Below are 6,000 nucleotides of genomic sequence, written 5' to 3'. Positions count from 1 at the left end.
GCAGCTTCACTCTGTCACTTGTTTGTGGCTGGGAGAAGCGTGGCGCCCAGGGCCCAATGTTTGCGTAATTAGCGTCTCACTGACATCTGTCAGCCTGAGCGGCTTATGGCGTGCAATGCACCGCCCGCCCGTGCGCTCGGGGAGCTTGCCGACTCCCCCCCCCCCCCCCCCCGCCCTCAGCTGCCTGGGCCCGGGGCCCACAGGGTCGGGGGCTGGAGCGGACCCCCCTCCGCAGAGCAGTGGCCCCTGCCTGCCACCTCCCACCCGCCCTGCAGGAATGGGGATGGCCCCTGCCCGCCCCCCCCAAATGTCCCAATTGCCATGGGCTCCACAGCACATTAGGGTTCTCAGCGCCCAGGAACTTGAGGTTAGTCCCCGGCAAGATGCCGAGACCAGACCAGCGCGGCCACCCCCACCCACAATCCAGTGGGATCTCCCCCAGCTCAGGCCGCGTCTCGCATGCACTCTCTCTGCTCATTCGCCTATCCCGTGGGCAGCAACAGGACCCCCCCAGCACACTCTTCACTGCAGGGGCTCAGTCTGTGTGTGGGGGGGGGTGGAGGGCAGCCCCCCAGGCCGAGGCCCTGCCAGCCCAGCACATTATCTCCGTGATTAGCACCAGCAGCCTTGCTGAGCACCTGGGCAGGGCTGGCCCAGGAGCAATTAACCCTAATTATCCCCCAGCCCGGAGGAGAAAGGCAGGGCTGCAGGTGTTCTCCCACCCTGCTGCCCGCCCCGCCCACTGGCTGCAGCAGGGGCCTGGTCGAGACTGAGACCGGGGTTCAGCAGGTCTCTGTCCTCTCTGGCCTCAGATGGCCTGTCTTGTGGGGCTGGACTCTCTTGGTACAAAAGGAGGGGCAGGGAAGGCACCTCCCAGAAGGGCTGAAGCACCACCCAGCCCCTCTGTGCACCCCCAACCTGCTCCACCCCCCACCCACCAACCACGTGAGGGTACCACCCCCCACAACACTCTTCCTCCGTGCCTTCCAGCACTTTCCACACCTCGGGGCCCTTCCACACCCTCCTCTGGCCTTGTGCTCTTGAGGGGAGACCCCTAATCCCATCTCAAGCAGAGAAACAGGCAGAGACAGCCCTGGGTGCAGCAGAGCTGGGACCCCAGCCCCTGGGCAGGCGGCATGAGGAGAGGTGGTTTGGACAGACAGACACCAGGGGTCACATGCACAGGCCACGGACAAAGGCACGGGGGCAGCCCAGCCCGCTGGCACCGCAATCCCCGACTTCCAGCCTCCGGCACGTGGAGCACACGTCTGAGCTGGCTGGCCTGGGCACGGTCGCAGCAGCCGAGCAAACCGATGCGGACGCCGAGTACTGAGGGGCAAGGCAGACGGGCCAGGCCACCGCTCTGGGCTCCTCAGCCTGCTGCCAGAACCCTGCCCCAGACCCTGGGCCCAAACTGCCTCTCCCTCCCCCTCACCTCCAGAAACCCACCTGGGTCTAGCTCCCCCAAAGCCTCCTCCCCTTCAATGCTCCATGCTCTGCCCCCCACTGCCCTGGAGCCCCTGGGGGGAGCAGAGACAGAGGCAACAGCTACCCCTCCACCTCTGCCCAGACAAATCCCCCTCCCTCAGCCCACCCCAAACCAGCCTTTTGCCAAACACAGTCAATAAATTATTCAGTTTGCGAAATGCCATTATGTGCGAGTTTACTTAATTGAATAGAATAATTTATGGTAAAACCTGGGGACAGAAAGATCGATGAGGAACGAGCAGAAGAATGATTGAGTTTCGGCGGAGGCAATTGGATTTTTATCCCTCATTATAATAACGTTAAGGGGGAAGCATCAACTTGGGTCAAAATCAATATTTGCCGCGTGGCCCGACCATGGATTTGCACGGGAGGCGGCGAGGAGGCGGGCAGTACGTCAGTGATTGCTGCCGTGTCTGCTGCCACAAGCCGCCGCGGGGGGTGGGCACAAATGCCCCCGCCGCCGAGTTGCTGGTGGTCACAAAAGAAAATTTAGGAAGCAGTCTGTTCAAGACGTGTGTGTGACTCCCGGACATGATTCAGGACCAGTTACACGCGGCGTCCCAACAAATCACAGGGAGACAGATGGGGCTGGGCTCCCGCGCCTAATCCGCAGGGCCCTGCGCGGGCAGTCGCCGACCCAGCGCCCGGCCAGGCTGCCGGAGCCCCAGCCAGCTCAGCCCTGGCTGCCCCACCCCTGGAGGGCGCCTCACCGCCAGCCCACTGGGGGCCCCAGGTGTGCAGCCTGTGCTGGGAGCTTCTGCGGCTCCGAGCGCTGGGGGAGTCCCAGGTCACTGGCCCTGCAGCCATGCTCACTCCAGCTTCTCTGTTCCTTGGGTCCGGGACTGTGCTGGCCCGCGTGGGGACACAGCTCGGCAGACAGCCAGCACTGACCCAAAACCAGCTGGAAAGAGCAGGCGGAGCTCACCAGACAATGTTCTTTGTGAGCAAGGGGGCCTCCGGCCTGAGCACCCCAAGAGATGCCCCTCCACTCTTCCCTCCCCAGGACAGAGGCCTGAGAGCCTGGGGGTGCGGCCCAGTCGGTGTGGGGAGGAGGATCACGGGGGAGGATCTCACAGTGAGAGAAGGTGTGCAGGGAAGAGGGGGCCCTCGCTTTGATCCCGCAGGTCTGGGGAGTGCACAGGCCTGATGGAGGTGCCAATGGAATCAGATCTGGCGTGTGGGGGCCCCAGTGTCTAGAGTGGGCATGAATCACTGGGAGGAATGAGGTGGTCCTGGGCACTGTGGAGGGAAGAGGGCCACCAAAGAGACAGAGCAGGGATACGGGGGGGTGGGGGGGTGAGGGGGCTGGGGGGAGATGGCGCTAAGGGGCTTCCCTTCCCAAAAGTAGAAGGGAGAGGGGTGGGCCCAGGACTCCAGGAGGTGCAGCAGGTGGTCACCTTCCCCACAGAGGAGAGAGCACCCCGGTCCGCCACCTCCTCAGTGTGGGGAGGGGAGGCCAGGCGGCCCTGCAGCCTGGCACAGGCAGGCCGTGGGCCCATTTGCAAGTCTAAGCGCCCTGCCCCCGCGCCGCCTTCGCGCCCCGCACATTGGCACCAAGAGCGGGATGCCTGCCATCTGGGCGAGCTGCCACCTCCGAGCTCACAAGTGGGGGCCCCTCACCCTCCTTACAGCACAGGAGGTTGTCCCAGCCCCCTCCAGGCCCTGGGGGACACCCAGGCAGCCCCCAGGGTCAGGCAGCAGGGCAGGGGCCTCAGTCAGATTGGGGCCCAGGGGATTTCCTGGAGGGGGCGGGGGGGGGGGGGGGCAGGGCGGAGCTCTCTCCCCACCTCCCCTCCCCCTTCCCTCCCCCTGCACCTTACCCTCCCCCATCTCAGGCCACCCCGTGGCTCCCTGACCCCAGGCCCCAGCTGCAGGTGCGGAGCTGCTCTGGACACAAGGGCCACTTGTGCGTCCATGTGAGCACACGCACGGTGCGCCTGTCTGTGCGTGTGCTGAGTGAGTGTGCACACGTGTGCACTGATCCTGGGTGTGAGTGCAGGTGTGCACGCCGCCCCGCGTGTGAGATCGTGTGCACAGGCGTGAACGTGCACCCCAGGTCGCAAGCCTGGCCTCTGGGAGAGGTGCACTTCCTGCCGAGGTCTGCCCCCCACCCCACCCCTGTGGCTCCTTAACAAACCACAGGTCTGGCTAATGTCTCCCCAGACCAGTTTGCCCTGACCCCTGACCCCTGACCCCCGCCCTGGGCCCCGCAGGGGACTGGCTGAGCCTTGACCCTCAGGACTGAGGTGCCCACACGCCCAGAGGGACAGGGTCTTGAGGCAGCCCTGACGCAGGAACAGAGGCGGTGCCCGCCAAACACACACGACTCACACGGCGCGCCCGAGGCCCTGCCCGCCCAGTCCCCTCGGTGCCACACCTGCTGGAGTGAGCGGGCAGAACCGGGATTCGAACCCAGGCAGTCCGGAGCCGGAGCCCAGCAGCTGCTTTCAGAAGCAGTGTGGGCCCTGGCTGGTGTGGCTCAGTGGATCGAGCACCAGCCTTCAAACCAAAGCGTCGCCAGTTCAATTCCCAGCCAGGGCACATGCCTGGGTTTCGGGCCAGGTCCCCAGCAGGGGGCGCACGAGAGGCAACCACACATTGATGTTTCTCTCCCTCTCTTTCTCCCTCCCTTCCCCTCTCTCTAAAAATAAATAAAATCTTTTAAAAAGAAAAAAGCAGCGCAGTGCGGGATGCCCACAGGCCAGCACCCCAGAGCCTGCCACAGCTGGTAGGCATCACCTCCTACAGTCAGGAAGCCTGGGGCTCCTTCACCTGTGCCCCTTGGCTCAGCCCAGCCCAGCACTGGACACAGGGGGCTCGGGAAGTCCCCACAGATGACTGTGTCCTGTGAAAATTCCTCCCTGAAGCTAAATCTCAAAGCTCCTGGAGCAACAAAAGCCCTGTCCTGAGTCAGGCTCCACAGGAGTGGGGCCTGGGCAGGCGGGCAGGCGGGCAGGCGGGCGGCTGGGCCGTAGATCACTCCCACCCCATCCCGGGAGCGGCCGAGGCCGAGGTTCAGCCTGCGTCATAAAGATGCCAGCAAGCCTGGCGCCGGCACGGGCAGGCCCACAAATCAGTGCCGGCGCGGGCTTTAGAGCATCACCCTCTGCCAGGAGGGCCCGCTCTCCCACTGCCACAGAGGCAGCGATAAATACGGCCCGGCCTCTGCGCTGTGGGGGAGCAGCAGAGATTTACTCCGGACCAGAGAGGCCCGGCTCCCATGTCTAGGGCCAAGGCAGAGGCAGCCAGGCCGTGCCTCCTTCCTCAGGAGGGGAAATTGGGCACAGGATGGGGGTCTGCTCCGGACCCACCCCCAGGAGTCCAGCCTGTCCCCTTGCCCCCAGAACCCTGGTCCCTGCTCCCAGCTGTGCAGGGCTCCCTTGGCAGGAGGGGGGAGTGCTTCACAGGCAGGTAAAACGTGTTATTAACCTGGACCATGTCTTCCTGAATGGCGGGGAAAAGTGGGAGCTGATGGGGCTGGGGCAGATGGCCATCCCTGAAGACAGCTGGGTGGCAGGGAGAGCAGGAGGGAGGCCTGGCTGCCCAGGGGCAGGTGGCATGTCCCAGCTGACCTACCACTTCCCAAGTGATGACAGTGTGAAGGCAGGTATGGGGTGACCTCACCCCGGAGCCGCCCTGTGGCTTCCTCGGACGTCACTGCCCTTCTCCGGCCCTGGGGCTGGGCCAGGCCGCCAGGGTGTGCTGCCGGTTATTGTGCCACAGCCCTCGGCTGGCGTCCAGCAGGCCGCCTCCTGCACACGCACCCCTGCAGTCAGCACGAGGTCTGTGACCACGAGGGGCCCCGCTCGACCTCAGTCCTCCAGCCTCCAGGGGGTGCTGCTCAGAGGTGGGGAGGGTTCCCTGTCCCCGGAGACCCCTTGGCTCAGGGGCCCCAGGCCAGGCCCAGGCCAGCTACCCTGAGGCCGCACTCCTCAGTGCTGAAAGCCCAGGCCTAGGGGTGCACGATGTCCAGTAGGAGCCCAGGGAGGACAGGGAGCAGCCACAGACACGGCCCGCAGAAAGGACTGGGCCGCCCTGGGTGGGCACCTCTGTGCGGACAGGGACATTAACACGGCTCCGGCCAGCAGCCAAGGTAACACAGTCCCGTGCTATCGGATTACAGCCCTGCTACACCGCAGCTGTCCAGGAGTCCTTGCTGACCTCGACAGTGGCCATGGGAGGCGGGGGCAGGCCTGGGCGAGACCCTGGGTCAGGGGAGGGGCCGAGGGGACACTGGAACACAGCCTGGCACCCAGAGATGCTGGCTCTCTGACTGTGACCGACAGGCCGCAGGGACACTCACGTGAGGTGGTTGGTCAGGGACTCCCTGCAGGGCGTTCACACCTTCCTGTCAACCTAAGACAGTCGTTCTCCAAACTGCACTGCAATCGAGCCCAGCCACCGGTGCCGCTGGGGGTGGCTGCCCACGAAATTCTGCTGTTCTCCGGGTGGGGGCGTTTCAGAAGGTGAGCAGGGGAGGGCGGGGGGGGGGGGGGGGGGGGGGGGAGAGGA

Source organism: Desmodus rotundus, chromosome 7 (genome assembly GCF_022682495.2).
Source record: "Desmodus rotundus isolate HL8 chromosome 7, HLdesRot8A.1, whole genome shotgun sequence".
NCBI classification, from domain to species: domain Eukaryota; kingdom Metazoa; phylum Chordata; class Mammalia; order Chiroptera; family Phyllostomidae; genus Desmodus; species Desmodus rotundus.
The sequence above is the reverse complement of the archived record's forward strand: the minus strand, read 5'-3'. Positions refer to the sequence as shown.